Below are 20,772 nucleotides of genomic sequence, written 5' to 3'. Positions count from 1 at the left end.
TTTCCAGTTATATCATTTCGTTAATACGGACATTAGAGGCTTTTTTTTTTTGTAATGCTCCTGAATTTTTTTTTTTATTGTTACAATTTATGATACTTTTTTTTCATAAAAAATAAATTAATTTGTTTACGATTGAAAACCATAACTTTAGTAAAAGGTGTTTTTTGTTTCAACAAAATAATACATTTTCAAAATAATGGGTCATTATATTTCGTGATCATCATTTGATAAATACTGAAAATTTCATTAAAATTGGTTAATTTAATGATCTGTAATGCACCAGGAGTCTTTTTGATTTTTGGCGAATTTTTAAATAAAGGGTCAAAATGTTTATATATTTTAGGCATCGGCTATTCATTTTTCCCGTACCTAATTTACTTGATCAATTTACGTGATTTTTGGCATACACAATTTTCGTTTCTTTACCTTACCGTTACATACATCACACAGATTTTTCTTAATTTTTGTTTTTTAATATAAGAGGAAATTTTGGCCAAGAATCCATATTTTATAATCTGAAACGTTATCTATTTTGACGTCCCAAATTTCCCTGTCCCAAATTTAATGTGGGGTACATATTCTACCCGATAACGCGGAGACATCTAAGGCAAGGGTAAATAAATAATTTCAAGCCCCTTAGGGAATTCATCCAGCTGTGAAAACATCTTAATCACCAGTCGTTGACCCTGAAATCCGTGGGTTTCATTTAAGTGCAATAGAGAAGACCAACGCTGCGTGATTTTATTATAGTAAGATAATTACGACATGTTTGGATGTAAGTAAACGCTGGAGATAACCAGAATTAGGAGAGTGATAAAAAGGGAAGGAAGAGTAAAGTAAATTTTGAACGCTCCCACTTTCTAATAAAAACTAATGTGTATATACTTGTACTTTTTAAAAATAATGAGTCTCCGCTTGTCAAGGCGCAAAAGCCATTTGAGGATAAATGTTAATAAGATTGTTGAGTAGCGATGAAAAACAATACGATAAGAGGATTGGAAACGATGATTTAAATGTTAACAATTCGATTATTAACGTCGGTTGCTCGACAAGAATTTGTTTATAATAGATTTAAAAAACGACCATGTTGTAGTCAGCTGGAAAGCAGCCACGCGGTATTCTACTCTTCATGTGGGAAGTAACTGGAAATAATTTCTTAATGGTAGTTTTGTTTCGTTTTAAGTGCACAGATGAAGAAAGGAACATTTTCATAGTGACTGACAGTAGACGCGGTTTTTTGTTCTAGATAAATATAAATTCGTCCCGTCACACACACACACACACACACACACACACACACACACACACACACACACACACACACACACAAAAATAGGCAGGATAGTGTTTTCCGTGTTAGAAGCGTTGATTTAATTTGAATTTAAAATTGAAATACGTTTGACAGCCGAATTACAACGCAATATTATGAAAATAAACAAGTATTTACTTGTTGAAAATTAATATATTTCGGAATATATATATTTTTTTTTTCTCGCCATGGTGTTAAATTGAAGAGGGGGGGATGAAGAGTTCGCGTTCTGTTATCGGCGGTGTTGTTTTTTGAAATATAATATTGAATTATAATTCGGCTTTCATACGTATTTCATACGTATTTAAATTTAAAATTCAAATTCAACCAACGATTTTAACACGGAAAACACTTTCAAATCGCATTGCCAAAGGCGTTCTTCCGGCATTTCAAAAAAAAAAAAAAAAGAAAAGAATACCGCAGATAACAGAACGCGGCTCTTCATTAACTTATTTTCTTCAGTTCAACATCATGGCGAGTGTTAGGAGGGAGCATTTCTATAAAAAAATAATAAAAAATCAATAAAACAGTTAAAAATGTGTGCTAAAGTATTCTAGGCAGTCCTAATAATCACATCCCAAAAGATTTCTTTCACGAAATAGCTTAAAAGTCGGAATATTTTTATAGAAATTTCTAGAAGGATCTAGAACGTTCTTTTGAATTTTGACTTCTTGGCAGCCAAAATTTCGACCAAAAACCGATTAAAAAGCTTGCTCTATGTCTCAATACTTTTATGTAAAATTTCAAATGTTTAGGCAAAAATTGACTGAGTAATTTGGTAGCGACATCAGAGGTCATTTTTTTTTTTTTTACCCTAATTTTGACCCCTTAACATTTATTGTTTTGGGCTAAAATAAAATTAAAAAGTTTGATACATGTCCAAGAGGAGTTTTGTAGGGTTTTCAAATGAACTTTGACGCCATGACAGTCAAATTCCTGGCTAAAATCCGATCAAAACGATTTTCCCAAATCTCATAACTTCTTATATCAAATTTCAAGTCTGTAGACTAAAAATTGACAGAGTAGTTTGGTAAGGAAATGTACACACATACAGAGACAATTTCACTTATATATTGGATTTCTCTTGCACTTGATTCATCGGGTACGTTTGCCAGGTAGGTTTTGAAATTCTTTTTTACATGAGCCAACTTGTTTCTACGATTACTGAATTGTCTAAAAATGTCAGTATCTTTTCCTCTGTGTGTGTATGAAGGGAGAAAATTATTTTAAACCGAGAAACACATATTCCAAAAAGCATGTATATATATATATATATATATATATATATATATATATATATATATATATATATATATATATGAGTGTGTGTGTGTGTGTGTGTGTGTGTTCAAGTCGTAATTATGATTTTTCTAAGTATACGTGTTCGATTGCGGCGATCACCTTACGCGCTTGCTATCCTAATGTATATTTTTTGTTAGCGATGTAAATTGTGTGGAAACCTATGTATTCATTTCGTTATCAAATAAATGATGAAAGGCGTTAAACACAGGGCGTTATGCAGGATGTGTCGCCCTTTTCCGGCACTGATTTGTTTGAAGCCTTAATTCGTAGAGGCAAAATTCATTAAAGAGCAAGTAAAAAACGAACGTAATTTATTTCATTCTATAAACAATAACGGATATTTTTTTTTTTTTAGAAACGTCCATTCAATTTGCGCGGTTAGGGATGTAAACGTGACATAGAAACAAACCGACTAATGACCTAATTTCTACCTCTTTTTTTTACAAGGAAGAAATCACTTCCCAAGGCCTGAAGGCCACCCGAGGATAAGGTTTAATGAATGTAAGGTGATAGTATACTAATCGTGAATCGTGCAATTTGGATAGAATTTGATGATTTAACGAGACGGCTCAACAAGAACTTATTTACATTAGACTTGAAAGCTACCATACTATAGTCGGCTGGGAAGAAGGCCGATAGAACAGTGTTTCACAGGCGGGCAGTTTTAGGAAAAAGAATTGTTCGTGGAATTTCCGTTTAGATTTAGGTCTAGAGAGAGATTGTATGAAACTGTTGATGGTGATTGTAGTTAGACGAGTGTTTTTGTGAAAGTTAGGCTGCAGGGAAGAAAAAAGTGTCTTACCTACTAGATTTTGAAGCCGGTTTTTAATTATATCAATGCAGGATGAGGCGCGCCGAGCAGCTCTTGCCTAGATGTAGAGACAGTACTTCATTTTAGGGCGTACTAATCTCTTATACGGATAAAGTATTGCATTGACAGTGAAATACCTACTGAAGCGGTAGAATGATCCAACCATCTTCACAGCGATCTTGGCAACAGATTTGATGCATGTGTTCCATTTCAGATCAGAAGAGAAGGTCAGTCCAATAAGCTTGTAAAGACACGGTGTTTCCCCAAAACGAGGGCCATTCATTTCAATTGGTGCCTGATGAGGGTCAGAACGATTAATATGAAAAGAAAGAAGCTTGGTTTTAGCTGCATCAAAATTAACCAGCGACCTTTTCCCCCATTGCACAACGTGCTCAAGATCAGAAAAGAGAGAATCAGAATGATCTCGATCATCGCTTTTAAGCGTTGCCATAGATTGTAGTGTCGTCAGCATAAATATATACAAATGATCTAAGAATGTGCTTTGGGAGATCATTGATGATCAGGAAGAGATTTGGACCCAGGATGGAATCCTGAGAGACACCAGCGTTGATATTTTGACCTCGTCAACGACTACTATTATAAGCTTACCAGAGAGAAAGGATTTAATAGTTGAGAAGACATATCCAGCTCTTCCGTAGCTGGCAAACTTGTAAAATAGACTTTATGCCATACCCTACGAAAAGTCTTGGATATCTTAAGAGCTATCGTTTTATAAATGAAGCCTTCATTGAGAGATTCACTCTCTTTCGATAACCATTGCAAATAACATTGGATTATCGCAACAGTTGCTTATCATTGCCTTCTCTGGGATTAGTTGGCAATAAGGCCCCCAAAAGATTCTAGTACTTTCTACACTTTTCGACTGAAGGTCTGCTTAGTGGTCGCCGTTCTAATTTTTTCCATCCTCTTAGGCCCTTCATGACTAAGTTTTGTGATATCAGCCAAGGCTAGTGACATCAGTTTATTTATTTGAGAGGGAGGAGAACGGGAAAGTTTACAAAATTTCTTACAGTTTCAGTTACCTTGGTTCTATGTAATAATGTGCTTTTTATGTTTTTTATTTTATTTCTATAGTATCTTACGTGTGGCAGTCCAAGACACTGACTAATGGACTGATACATGGCTCAAATTCAGACAAATTTCTTTACCAATCATAGATATTCGCAGTTACTCTATGAATATTTCCTGCTTAGTTTCTGGGTGATTTGGTTCAAGTACATCTTTTTCATGTTATTTCTTCTTACTCTTGTTCTACTCTAAACAAAGCACATTACCACTTAAACATAAGGGGCTACTATTAGAGACCATGCCTACAAAGGCATTATGAAGAGAGTTGAACAACAAGATATCTGTTCACATTACATTTAAAAATTCGGCATCTTAATACTATCAGGAAAGCAGGAAACAGGGAGGGAATTCCAAAGACTAGAAGTCCGAGGGAAAGAAACTATTAAACTATTATTGAGGGAAATTAAGTTCCTAAAATTATAAGCCAGCGACGATAAACAGTAAAGAGTCAGAGAGTATTCAACGACAGAAAAAAGGCTTTCTGGCATTGAGGAACCTCTACAGTGAAGAGGTGGGGTTTTGCTGCTAGACGGATTTGTCGGGGGCAAGTACGTCGAGGGGGGTACAAGTGCACTGAGTTCGTTAGAGCACATTTCATTAAAGTACTTCTAAAACAGGCATAGGGATGCAACATTCCCGTGATGGAACAGGGGTTGGAGCTTGGTTGATGGTGCGGGGCCTATCAGATTGGAGAAATTTTGGACTATGTCTAAAAGGGAGAGATAAATGGCAGATGCACCAACCCAGATGTAGCAGCAATACTCTATATACGGGCGAATGGTGTCTTTGTCTGCTTTTGTCCTATTTATGAAGGGCCAAGCTTATCTTACAAGGTATACTGACCAAGTATTTTTGTTTTCATTAAGTTTCTACTGCAAAGGTCGTTCCAAAAGTAAGGGCTCCTATTTTTTATAACATGCGACCTTTTGTGCTCTAGAATTTCTTTTACTACATAGTCTCCACCATTCTCAGTGTACTTTTGCCAGCCTCGTTTGATGCCTTCTTGGGTGTGCTTTGTCACTCACATTTCTGTCGCCACGCTGAAATCGACGAACCCATCTCCTAACTATGCAGACATTATCTGCATCAGTTTCGTAAACATTCAACAGGCGCAGGTGAATATTGATCGATTCAACTTTCTGCATTGAAAAGTTCAGTGATGCGTATAAGGTTTTGACACACGTCCATGACAGAGGTTGTTTTCTTAGAGTCTCAAACCGTCAATATCTGCAATAGAGAAATGAAACATTTAGTTCATGAATGCAAGTTATAATCCCTTTTGATCCATTCCGGCGAAATAAAATAGGAGGTGTTACTGTTGGGTCGGCTCTGGTATATTGATTTGTTTCACCTTACGTTCTTGTTCATCTGTTCTGCTATTTTTTTCTAATATTTATCTACGTTGGTTTGATGGTGTCCGCTTCAAGTATGGTAAGACATTTACAGTTCCACATTCGCCAAGTACCCTCATCGTTTCTCAATTGGTTAATTCTTTGATTTGACTTGCATGTTTGGATTTTTTTTTTCTGTTCCGAATTTGTAAACACTTTTCCATTCCGAATTCCATACCTAGATCCTAACTAAAAAATCTAGTTGTATTTGTTAGTATTTCTAGTTTATATTTTTTGTAGTTTAAAATCACACACACACACACACTCTCACACACACACACACACTCACATATCTGCATATGTGTTTTTGTAATAATATTTTTATTAACAAATATTGACAATCCATTTTCAAGCAGAGACACTAATGTTTACTGCTTACGCAATCATCGTTGTAGGAAGCTAATACTATTGCACAGGAGATTCGAACCCAGTCACAAAGTCAACCTTGATTCCATAGACTAACATTCTACGTATAGGCTACCAGTAATTAACACGGAAATTGAGAGAAATTAAGTAACTATAAATACCATACCAAGCCAGCGAGAATAAACAGTAAACAGTCAGAGAGTATTCAACGACAGAAAAAGTCAAAATATTGCATTTTGATTGCTTTTACTTAATTCCCTAAAGAGGACTGAACAGTATTTTCTTAAGAGGGCTTATAACGATAAAAGCTTTTTTTTATAAATATTAACAATTATTTTTATACCTACAGATACTAGTGTTTCACACAAGCATCAATGTATGAAGTGATAATTATCAGGGTGTATATATATATATATATATATATATATATATATATATATATATATATATATATATATATATATAATTATTTCCACAGCCAGACAACGTCGCAGCTAATAAGAGCAATGGCCGCTAATAAACCGGAAGCCTAAGACTCGAGTTTCGTCCTCATTTGGGCTCATCAGTTAGACATATTCGAACTCGGGATTTGAAACACGAGCCTTTTGCACGCAAAGCGAGCACTCTATCAATTGAGCAAACACGCCACACACACACACAAGAAAGCCTATTAACTGACACTATGCAAGAGGCTCGGGTTTAAAATCTCAAGTTTGAAAGATGATGAGTCCAAATGAGGACGAAACTAGTCTTGAACTTCCGGTTTCTTGGCTGTCATGGCTCTTGTTAGCTGCGACTTTGTCTGACTGTGGAAATATATATTCTCTCGAATTCTGAAGATTTTATTGCTGATTATTCGCTAGGTTAGCATGTTGTGATGGCAGCATCCTTACAAGTATAAAATCCCTATTTGTGAGACGTCTGCTTGGGTCATAGCTGGTTGGGATGCCCACGTCCCTTATTCGGTACAAGCTAGGTACATTCCATTGTCAGATTTCAACGCAGTTTGCTTGTTCTGTGTCAGCTAATAGGCTATCTTGTCTTTGGAGGACGTGTTTGCTTAATTGGTAGAGTTCTCACCTCGCATACAAGAGGCTCGTATTTCAAATCCCTAGTTCAGATGTGTCTAACTGATGAACCCAAATGAGGGCGAAACTCGAGTCTGGGACTTCTGATTTGTTGGCTGTCATGGCTCTTGAGAGCTGTGACGTTGTGTGGCTGTGGAAATAATTATATATTCTCTCATATTCAATATATATATAGTTTTGAAAATAATAAGCGGAAGTTTCTCAAGAGCTCTTTCGGCTATCATCTCATCAGAAAATCGATAGCGTACAAAATAATATTATGCCGAAAATAAAGAGTTCTAATGGGGAATTTATTGAATGTGCCAAAATTACGGGGACACTAAAAGTAATTTATTAACGTTTAAAAAATGATTAAAATATTGGCACAACGAGGAAAAAAAAAAAAAAACGGGAGAAAAGATTCAAAGTTCCCCAAAGAGAAACAATGCGTTGGATGTTTCCTTTTGCCGGCACAAAGAAGGTTGACGCACCGCAATAGAGACAGACTCCAAACATTTTGGAGTCCGCTCTATGTAGCACCTCGAACCATTCTATTTTATATCTATCGGCACAGCACGGGTTGTCAACCAAATGCTGGCCAATAGCAGAGTCCAATGCTGCAGAAGGAGGGGGACCACGAGACCCCACCCTTCCTTGTCTGATCTTCGATGGAACATGCTGGTTTATACGAATCAAAAGGTGCAAGGATGTTCGCCCAACATAACCAGCATCGCACTGGTATTTAAATTGATATACAATATTGCTATTTTGGATGTAAGGCAAACTATCCTTGCGAAAAGACGGAAAAGCAGGTATCGTAGTATATACCAAACGCAAGGACACAGAATAAAAGCAGTCGTAAATACTTCTGCGAATCTGTTTGGAAAGTCTATTACTCTTTTCCCCAATCCACGGTAATTTTAAATAAATCGGGCATTTCAAGGGTCCACACTTTTTAGGGGATTTAAACTCCGCAACCTTTTTGAAAATACAGTCATTAATAAGGTCAACAGGATAACCATTATTTATGAATATTTCCCTGATCTTATCGAGTTCGGCGTCTAATCTGTTAGGCGAATAAATCATGAGGGCTCTATGTACCAAAATATTAATTAAGCCGACCTTACGTGATTTTGGTGCAAAAGACAACCAGTTCACACCTAGGCCAGTAAATGTCGGCTTTCTATAATTTGTAGTGAGAAAGCCCCCTTCCTTGAACGTTCGACAAGAACATCCAAGAAGGGAAGCGAATTGTCCTTCTCACTTTCCATAGTCAACTTAAGAACCCCATGCAATATATATGTATATAATTATTTTTATACGTACAGACACTAGTGTTTCATGCTTTCGAAATCATCAGTGTAGGAAGTGACAATCATTACCGATTGTGAGATTCAACCCCAACCATGAAGCCACTATTGACTATATTTCCTAAGCCGTTACCGTTACAATTGCCACGAGAATTAAGGGAATTTAACAACCTATAAACACCAAATGCAGGCATTGAAGGTGAACAGTCGAGAGGGTTCAAACGAGAGGAATAAAAAGTAGTAGAGCTGGAGAGTCTCCCATGAAAAATGCGTATTTTTCTCTACAGAGGTCGCCCTTCAGTTTCCATGACTTTTACATAAAGTTAATCATTTTGTCAGATATGTTGAACATCTATGATTATTATGGTATACTCAGTATAAGTTGGTTGTTTTTGTTTTACGGCATATCAACCCTTTTCAGGTTATTTAATACCGAATCCAATCATTTTGAAGAAAAAAATTTTAATAGATTTTTTTTTCAAGTCGGTTTCTATTCAACCCATAGTTCGGACCCTAACAGGTACTACCACTCCAGGTCAGTGTGGACCTGGGAGTAATGGCAATTAAAGGGTGGCTCCACACTCCGCAAAGCCTGCAAGCTGGGCCTCACCATCGGATATAGTTTAAGGTCATAGCCAGGACCTATACTCAGCATGAGTTCTCACACACGTTTTCATCAATGATTACGTACTGATAATAATCGGGAATCTGAGTGAAAACAAAACCTCTTCAGATTTACCAGAGTTAATCTATAACTCTTTAATTGCAAATGATTTTGCGTTATTGCAATATCCGCTTACCATTAACATTTTACTGGCAAAAACTATTGGCCCTTACTAGAATCCAGATGGTAATACGCTTCCCTAAAGTACCAGTCTTCTCGCAATTATCCAGTGGAGGTTTGGTTAGTGCTTTCTCTCTTCAGTTTTTCCGTGTTACTTGACCCTGGAGAACTATTAGGTGTGGTGCCAGTCGATGCCAACACTATAACTTTTCCTTTGTTATTTTTTTCTTAACTTATTATTATTATTATTATTATTATTATTATTATTATTATTATTATTATTATTACCTAAATATTAATTTACTAGTCCGTACGTCTGATGCCACAAAAAACATTATCATCGCAAACATTAATTAATGAGAAACGAATTGCCTCCCTTCATAGTTGCTCATTATCAGTTAGAAATCATTAAAATAATTTCCTCTCCAAAAATTAAAAAAAAAACAACAAAAAAACATGGCTGTCTTTTTACGATTTCAGAAAAGAAATATCAGTAAAGTTTACATTAGAGAGAGAGAGAGAGAGAGAGAGAGAGAGAGAGAGAGAGAGAGAGAGAGAGAGAGAGAGAGAGAGAGGGTAGATAGATAGATATAGAGAGAATGTGTTTGGATTTAGGCAGCATGTTTTCATTTAAACAAACGTTATAATATAGCACATAGCGTTTCCGTTTAATTCTACTTTCCATATAATCATTCTTGTCTATTAAATTGCTGTTTATAGGATCTGTTAGTGTCTAATTGTTCCATTTAAATGACTATTTTATTTATAATTTTAAAAAACAGTCATGTTAAGAGGAGACTGTAAAATAGAAAAAAACTGTGCAAGTAAATTGACATCTGTTCTTTCATAATTTATATAAAAAAATATTCTGAAAACAAAACAAAACAATGTGTTCCGTTTTAAATTTTCATTGAAAAAAAATCTAAATCTAAACTTTTTAAATCAATTTTTTAGTTCTAAAATGTTATTATATAAAGAACTAGCGGGGGTACCCGGCGTTGCACGAGTGTTTGTTTTCGGGACGGGGGGGAGAGTTTTAAAAAATGTTATGGTAGATAAGTAGGAAGGATCAAACCCGGAGTCATGAGTAAAAGTAGGAAAATAAAGTGTGAAAAAAAAACAAAAAAAAAAACATCTGCAACGTTAACAGTTCGGCCACCAAGAAAAGTCCATTCCAGTTGTTTAGGAAAAAAAAAAAACGACTACAGTAGGTCGGCGCGAACGTGAAAATATAATGTGAATTGTCCAGCACGCTAACCACTACGCCACAGAGCACTGCAGCTTAGTTTAGTGATTTTAAATAACTTGACATGAAAGAACTACGAAGCCAAACCGGTGTTCTCTTCTCAACTATTCCTTGTGAACGATCCCCAAACGGTGTTAAGTGGTGGCAGGGGGAGGAGGAATTTATTAGAGAGAAAATATTTTACCACTTCCATTGATCTTAACCGATTTTGGCCGTGACTTGTCAGCAGAAAAACTATAGAAATCTAAGATTATCGAGGAATTTGAGAAATAATACGCCTATAACACACCTCAGATATTGTTCTGCCGTTTGTGCATATTATATTTGCATGAAATATCTTGATTTTTAATCCTATTAATGTCCAAATGAGACGGGAAAAATGAGTTCATTTTATTTATATAGATAGAAGATAGAAAGAAAGAAAGAATAGAAGATAGAAGATAGATAGATAGAAGAAGAAGATAGAATAGAAGAAAGAGAAGAAGATAATAATAATTAGTTTAAAATTTGCCGTTAATTGTTTTATGTTATTTTTAAGCATTTTATTTATAATGTGTTATAAAAAATTTCAACTGTTAATTATTATTATTATTATTATTATTATTATTATTATTATTATTATTATTATTAGCATTTCAGCCTGGCGTTGCCCGGGTTTTTGGAGGTGTATGTTGAGCAAAAAAAAAAGAAGAAAACGCGGTCAATTTTTTTTTAACTTTGACCCCTATTATGACCCCTTAAAATTTATTGTTTTGGGCCCAAATCAAGTTATTGTTAGATTGATGTCCAAGGAACCTATATCTAAAATTTCAAGTGTTTAGAGACAAAATTGTCGGAGCAGTTTGGTAGAGTTTTCAAAGGTTAAATCGTTGAACTTTGACTCCTTAACAGCAAAATTTGCGGCCGAAAAACCGATTACAAAGATTTTCCCAAATCTCAGTACCCCGTATATGAAATTTCGAGTCTGTAGACTGAAAATTGACAGAGATATTGTTTAGGGAAATGTACACAGACAGACAGACACACACACACACACACACACATTTTCACTTTTATAGATATATAGATTATTATTATTATTATTATTATTATTATTATTATTATTATTATTATTATTATTATTATTACCTTAAAATAGGCTATCGAGTATTCTATTACAGTGAAATTCTTCTTCTAAAATCCATTATTTATAATATAAGCATTTGACCTGATCATACTGTACTGAATTTAAAACAAATCTACGAAGATAATAATTATCCTTGGGCCAAACATGACGCTATCGATCGCACTGTAATAGATGTTCACTACAAGAGTGTCGGAGATTAAATGAACAGGGACCCTGGTTTACTGCATTAGTGCAATAACATGCAAACCAACAACCCATGAAGTTAAGATGATGAGTCCAGTAAGTCCAATGGACCGTCTCTAGGACGACCCCCCCCCTCCGGGCAAGCTGAACTCTATAACGCCCTTACAAGTATGAGAAAGACCCCTAAAACATACGTATAGGACCGCCTTGCATGTAATGCCCCGGGCAACTGTCCGCGAGTGTTCTGTACTTCTGTGTCGAATACAGGGACATTAAACTAATTTGAATTCCATCGATTAAATGAGGAAACAAAGCAAGGATTTAGTTACGAAAAGCAGATTTTATTTTTGTAACGACCAGCAAGGATAGCCGGCGTTTCTCGGTATTATATTTCTCTATAAAACCACCAATCCAAATAATTCAAATGATTAAACTTTACCGGATATTTCTGAAACAGTTTTTATTCTAGTTTTGACGGATGTTGTGCTAGTTGAACCTTGTTACTACGTTAGTGCATTTCCTTTTGATAGTTTTGTCAAAAAAAAAAAAAAAAAAAAAAAAAAACGAAACAAAAAGCGTATCAACAAATGGGTTGTATTAGTTATGCCCTCCAGCCCGACATATAGAATTTTTCAAATAAGGATTTATAATTTTAATGATTTGGATTAATCGGATTATTAAATGATCTGGATAAAAAGGCAGTTGAAATAAACGGCACAATGTAAAATAACATTTGTTTCAGATATTTTAAAATGCGGATTGATAATCTGAATTATAAGATTAACCCAACTGTCAATTATTATATTATATTATACTAGTATTTCAGCCCGGCGTTGCCCGGGTGTTTGGAGGTGTATGTTGAGCAAAAAAAAAAAAAAAGAAAAAAAGTGGTCAATTTTTTTTTTTACTTTTACCCCTATTCTGACCCCTTAACATTTATTATTTATAATAGTTAAGTTAGATCCATGTTCAAGGAACCTATATCTAAAATTTCAAGTGTTTAGACCCAAAATTGTCGGAAGAGTTAGGTAGAGTTCTCAAAGGTCAAATCGTTGAACTTTGACCCTTTAACGGCCAAATTTGTGGCCGAAAATGGATTACAAAGATTTTCTCAAATCTCAATACCCTGTATATCAAATTTCGAGTCTCTAGACTGAAAATCGACAGAGTTATTGCATTGGAAAATGTGCACAGGCACACAAACAGTTACACACAGACACATTCACTTTATATATATATATATATATATATATATATATATATATATATAGAGAGAGAGAGAGAGAGATAGATAGATAGATAGATAGATTATATTATATTATATTATATTATATTATATTATATTATATTATATTTATAGAGGGAATTAGACCGGAAGTATAAAAGATCAAAGTTTAATTTAATGTATTAATAATTTAAAGGAACAATACTCATAGCTCATAGTACTGTAGATAGATAATAAGGTCAATGGGCATATTTATCTTTAAACTATATTAATATTGAGAATAAATATTTATAATTCTTAGTTATGAACGCGTTTCAAAAGGAGAAACAAAACAAAATCAAATTGGGTGTACGATTGTTTCGCAAACGATATTGACAATAATTGACAATGAATGGGTTTTTTTAATATTGTATCCCCAGAAGCCCAAATGGGATGTAGGGTGGAAGGTTAATACACCAAAATAAACTAGCATTCTGTCCCCCAAAAAACAAATATAACAACCTGTGTGTATATATATATATAGTGACAAACTTTAAGACAAATATCCACACGTCATTCAACAAAAAGACTTATCCAACTTACTTACTACAATGCTAGTTTATTTTGGTGTCTTAACCTTCTCCCTCCATCCCATTTGGGCTAATGGGGAGACAATATTAAAATAAAAACATTCATTGTCAATTTTTGTCAATATTATTTGTCAATATTATTTGTCAATATTAATAAAAATTAATACTGTTTCTGAAACGATTGTACACCGAATTTGATTTTGTTTTCTTTCTCCTCTTGCGCCTGTGTTTTCTTTCATCGGTTTATTTCGATTATCGATTATCTATACTTATCGAAGACATTCCGATACAAAACCTATTTAAAGACACTGCCAAGCACATAATGTACCTTCGTGTGAAATTTCATAAAAATTGTTTTCGAGTCCATAGGGAACGAAATCAGACACACGCACACACACTCACACACACATAAATACACACAGAAAATTTCCTTTATATAATCTAATTTATGTCTGTCTGTCTGTCTGTCTCCATATTTTCAAACTCTATCTCTCCGAAACTAAAAGTTGAAGCGCAGCGGTAGGGGCCTCAAGTGATTGGATTTTTTATGGACCGTTGTTTTATGGGTCTTTAGCCGATTAAAATAGTTTTTAAGGAGTAAAAAAATGGTTAAAAATAAAATATCGTTATACATTTTGTACAGTCATCTTAGTTTATTTTTAATTAGTTCGTATGCGTGTCACGTTGGTAGAGAGGTAACGTCACCAGCTTTGAATGCTACAGTTTTGCTTTCGGTTTCGATTCTGGCTGATGGCATCCAAATACGAAATCTGGACAAATTAAAATATCATATTTAAGCGTATTTTACGACCGGGCAAAGCCGGGCGCCCCCCACACGAAATTATCATATTCATATCAAATAATATTTAGTTGAACCTTATTGAAACATTTCTGATACTCTTTTTCAACAACTGTAATGTTGGTGGTCAAAACCCATCTGATTTATTGAAAGCCTGTTATAACGGTAAGCAATTTTGAAATATGTGTTGGTGAACCTGTTAAAATTATCTGAGAATGGAAAGATGATCATCCGAGTTCTTTGGTAAATTTTACTCGTCTTTATAAAACGTAGACAAAAGATGTTTTCTGTCACGATTATAGAAGTAAAGGAGGAGTGCATGTTTCTAAACATGAATTTACATCTCTTTCATTAAAAGAGTATTTGTAACGTCTTTATATAAAAATATTTATCACACTACCTTTCTCCATCTTCACGTCTCTCCCTCTTCTCTGTTTTTCCAGATTCCTCACTTCCCTGTTACCTCTGCCAAGCCCATTTCTTCTCTCTAGTTTGAATGTATTATTATTATTACTAATAATAATAATAATAATAATAATAATAATAATGAAATTAATAATAATAATAATAATAATGAAATTAATAATAATAATAATAATAATAATGAAATTAATAATAATAATAATAATAATGAAATTAATAATAATAATAATAATAATAATGAAATTAATAATAATAATAATAATAATAATGAAATTAATAATAATAATAATAATAATAATAATAATAATGAAATTAATAATAATAATAATAATAATAATGAAATTAATAATAATAATAATAATAATAATAATAATGAAATTAATAATAATAATAATAATAATAATAATGAAATTAATAATAATAATAATAATAATAATAATAATAATGAAATTAATAATAATAATAATAATAATAATAATGAAATTAATAATAATAATAATAATAATAATAATAATAATAATAATAATAATAATATCATCAGTCATTCACTTCTCCTTTATCAGGAATTTCCAATGTTATCTATCTATCTATCTATATATATATATATATATATATATATATATATATATATATATATATATACATATATAAGGCTAAATGTGTGTTAGTGTGTGTGTGTGTGTGTGTGTGTGTGTGTGTGTGTGTGTGTGTGTGTGTGTGCATTTTTGGTGTATGTCCGGCAAAGGCTTTTTTTGGGGGGGGAGAAGGCGCTCAGTCACTGTTTCTTGGAACTTTTTATATGTTACCTAGATTATAATATCTACTATTCACGGCTTCGAGTGCGAGCCTACCTACCTACTAAAACTTTTTTCTTTTACACCTCCAAACACACGGGCGACACCGGGCACCTCGCTAATCTATGATATAAATCTAACCAGTCTGTTTAAATGTATGTATGTCTGCCTAAAACTTTCGACAGAGGCGATGGATTTTCAGGAGATCCGTATCGTTTTGAAGCTCACTCATTCAGACAACAAATATCAAAACATTGGCTGAAACCATTAAGTCCTTCACTCTCAATTGGTCACTTTTCTACAGGGAGGACCCGCTTTTTTCGCCGATATTTTCGAAAGTCATCCCCTCTTTTCGATTGACTTCGTCACTATCAGTTTGGCGATGGACGCAATAGCAAAGACGTCATGTTTTTTTTTGTTGTTTTTCCCCCTCCTTCGCAGTACGGGATCAATCCTGTCTGCCTATTACCACTTTATTTTACTCAGCACACACCTCCACACACCTGGGAAACACCGGGCACCCAGGTTAGTCAATATATATAGAAGGCAAAATGTGTGTTAGTGTGTTCAAATTTTGTGTATGTCTGGCAAAGGCTTGTTCTTTAAACTTTTAATATGCTCCCTAGATTATAAAAACTACGATTTAGGAAGGAAGATCGTGTCTATCTTTTATTTGAACGACTTTTTCACACTATTTTCGCGACATTTCTCAATCTCCGCGCGTTTCTTTAGCTTTTCCGTATATAAGAGAAACTGAATCCGTTTACAAAGGAGTATCTGTGGCACTCGTGCCGGGAGGTCCAAAAAAGCAATCAGCTTTGATCAATGCGGGGGGAACTCCCCTATAACAGACAATTGCTATTCATTTGGACACTCCCTTATTTATGGGGAGCTGGTTTTCCCCAACATCTTGTGGGGAAACAAACAAATACGGAGAAACGGGATTGCAGCTAAAGTTAAGTGCGTTTAATTCTCTATTATAGCGTTATGTTTGACCTTATTAAATTTACGCACCTGTCACGTAACTTTTTAATCGTTTTACTTTTTAATCGTTTTATTTCAACTATTCTCAGTTTTTTGCCCGCATAGTGTCCCGGTAAATTATCTGGCTATTGACGTCAAGGTTGCGGATTCGAGCCTACTTACCTACCAGAACTATTTTTTTTATACCTCCAAACACCCGGGCAACGCCGGTTACCCCCGCTAGTTTATAATATAAATCTCCTCTGTCTATTTAAATGTATGTACGTATGTATATATGTATGTCTGCCTAAAACTTTCGACAGAAACGGCGGATTTTCACAAGATCGGTATCATTTTAAGCTCGACTATTCGGACGACAAATATCGAAATATTGGCCAAAAATATTAATTTCTTCACCCTCAACTGGTCACTTTTCTACATGGAGGGGTCGCTCTTTCCGAGTTTCTAGCCTTAATTAAAACCTTCGCCACCTTTAGTTTGGCGAGTGGCGCAACAGCAAAAACGACACCTTTTTTTCACGTTTCGTTCCTCCTTCGAGGTACGGGTTCCAGCCTGCCTATCTAATACCACTTTTTTTTGCCCAACACACACCTCCAAACACCCGGGCAACGCCGTGCATCCAGGCATAATATAATCTCACCTGTCTGTTTAAATGTATGTATGTATGTATGTATGTATGTATGTATGTATGTATGTATGTATGTATGCCTAAGACTTTCGACAGAAGCGACGGATTTTCACGAGATCGGTATCGTTTTAAGATCGACTATTGAGCCGACAAATATCGAAAAATTGGTTAAAAACATTAATTCCTTCACCCTCAACTGGTCACTTTTCTACAGGGTGGGGTCGCTTTTTTCGTCGATATTTTCGAAAGTTATCTCCTTTTTTCGATTGACAAGCCTTTAGTTAAATCTACATCACTTCCGATTTGGCGATGAGCGCAACAGCAAACACGTCAGTTTTTTTTTCACTTTCTTTGCCTCCTTCGCGGTACGAGTTCAAGTCTGCCTGTCTGCTACCACTTTTCTTTTTACTCAACATATACCTCCAAACACCCGGGCAACGCCGGGCACCGAGGCTTGTCTATTATAATAGACAACATTTGAAAATCCTGAAAAACTGTACCCCCTCTATCCCGATGAAACAATTGACCCTAAAAGAATGAATAATTTTTTTTTAATTCTTAGATATTACACATGCGAGGAAATTCCAACCAGCAAGATATCAACTTTGTGGTGGTTCGTTTTGTATTTTGTGGACTTTTAGATGGATAAACAGACATGTACATCTAAACACAGACAACTGTCCTTTTATATAATAGATACTCTCTATTAATCTATAATTTTGCAGCGGCTCTCCTGTAAACTACCGCAATCTATTAATACGATGCCAGCAATGAAAATGGAATACACGTTTATACTTATTTATCTAAAGTTAGCTATGTGTATATATTTATATATTGTTATGTAAAGATTAACATCTGAACTAATTTACCGATCATTATGAATTTAGAAATATGCTGCTGAGCATAAGTGCAAGTAATGTTGGTTATATTTAGTACTAGCAAGGCCACACGGCGTTGCTCGGGACCGTATAAGACAATGAGAAAAATTTTGGACATGCTTGTTATTCTTAGGATAAAGGAATTTTTTATGTTAATGTATCATTTGCCATCTTAAGCAAAGGAATATTTTATCTACCCTAGGACGGGTATTACACAACATGGCGGGTTATATACAGCACATATTTAAAATTATTTAAATAAGTTTATGTTGTGCTAAATTTTCGGCATGTCACAGGTAAGAATGTGTTTGTTTTTACATCAGAGTGGTATAGTGAAGAAGCACCGGATTTTTTTATATAAATGTTATACTACTCGAATATATTACATGGTTTTCGATTTTGATAACTTATGTACGTCACACATTAGAATTTCTTTGTTTTTCATATGGGTACTTCACTGTACAAGTACCTTATTTCCTGGTTAGGATACTGTAGAAGTAGCATTTTTTTCTAATTTAAAAATGAAAGAACTCGATACTTTTAAGTCATTTTCTGTTGTGCTAAATTTTCTGTGCGTCTAGAGTAAGAATTTGTTTGTTATTTCATATATTGCTATATTGAAGAAGCACCTTATTTCTCATATAAAAGTCATGCTATTCGATTATATAACGTGATTTTCGGTTTTAATGACTTTTATGCACATCACAGGTAGGATTGGATTTGTTTTTCATATGAGTACTATACTGCACAAGTACCTTATTTCTTGGGTAGGATAATGGACAAGTACGTTATTTTTAATATATAGATAAAACTACTCAATGACGTTACATAATTTTCTGTTGTGAAAACTTTTCCGTATGTCAGAGGTGAGAGTTTGTTTTTATAATAGAGTGCTATATTAAAGAAGCACCTTATTTCTTATATAAATGTCATACTACTAATATAATTTCCAGTTTGGATTACTTTTATGTGCGCCACGTGTAAGATTTCCTTTATTTTTCATATGGGTACTATACTGTACAAGTACCTTATTTCTCGGGTAGTCTACTGTACAAGTACCTTTTTTCTAATATAAAAGTGAAAAAAAAACTCGATACATTTATGTAATTTTCTGTTGTGTTACATTTTCTGTACACCAGGGGTAAGAATTTGTTTGTTTTGTTATTTGAATGCTACAATGAAGAAGCACGTTATTTCTCATATGTAAGTCATACTAACTCGAATATTAAACGTGATTTTAGTTGTTATTACTTTCATGTATGTCATAAGTAAGATTTTCTTTGTTTTTTCATGAGTACTATACTACACAAGTACCTTATTACTTTGAGAGAATTTCTTGTACACATAAATACATTAAAAACTGATCATTGTATGTGATTTTTGGAATATGATTACGGAAATATACAAGCATATATAATACATTAAATTTATAATGATCAACTAATTAGTATATGAGTGAATCCAATACATACAAATATATAAGTATATACGTTTACTAATGATTCATAATGATCGGTTAATTAGTTTAGGAGTCACTCCAATACATAGAAATACATAATACATATGCACATACTTAAATGTATAATGATCGGTTAATTAGTTTAGGAGTGAATCTAATACATAGAAATATATAAGTATATACACATAATTAAAATTCATAATGATCGGTTAATTAGATGAGTAGATCCCATACGAATGCCATTACTTGATCTATTTACGTGATTTTTGGAATGTAACAAATAAGCTTATATATCATATATATTTTAATATGACATTTTCGTTACGTAAATCAAAACCATTCTTCTGTATTTTTTTTAAATAAAAGTGTTCTTGTGTATTTATTACATAACATTTAAAAATCAAGAATATTGGAATGTAAAAAAAGGAACTGATGGAGATGAAAATCGCAACACTTGTGCTCGCAATCGGTCACGCTACCCGTTGCACCAAACGGACAACAGCTCCAATAGCGTTGTGAAATATATTAATACATATATTTCTCTTTTACTCGATGTACGCATGCGCACAGTGACGCCATTGTACTACGCTCGTCAAGGTGTTATTGCTTCCAAGTTTGAACCCTTTTTTGAAGCCCTTAGCAATTATTTTTTATCGATTAAATGCCCCTAATAAAAGTCTGCATCAAAGTGTAATCTTTTGAGCTACTGAACGCCGTCCAACGATCATCCGTTTAGGAGGAGATACAATTTGAAAAACGGAGACAGGCACACACACACATGGAGGGATATATCCAATTTTTGTGAAATGTTAACATTTATGAAATTAATAAATATTCTTTTGGGGACATTTTAACCTTTTTTATTAGGTATAATATGGGCACAACTACATATTTGAAAATTTAAATATTTCAGATTTGCATTATATTTGGTCTATAGTCGACATGAGTTAAGGAAGATACCCTGAATTTTAATTTCTTCTAAAGATTCGTTAAGCTTAAATTTTCTTGAATCCGAACCATGTAATAGAT

The sequence above is a fragment of the Euprymna scolopes genome, chromosome 21 (genome assembly GCF_053919585.1).
Source record: "Euprymna scolopes isolate OS-2025 chromosome 21, ASM5391958v1, whole genome shotgun sequence".
NCBI classification, from domain to species: Eukaryota; Metazoa; Mollusca; class Cephalopoda; order Sepiida; family Sepiolidae; genus Euprymna; species Euprymna scolopes.
Note: the sequence above shows the minus strand (reverse complement) of the source record.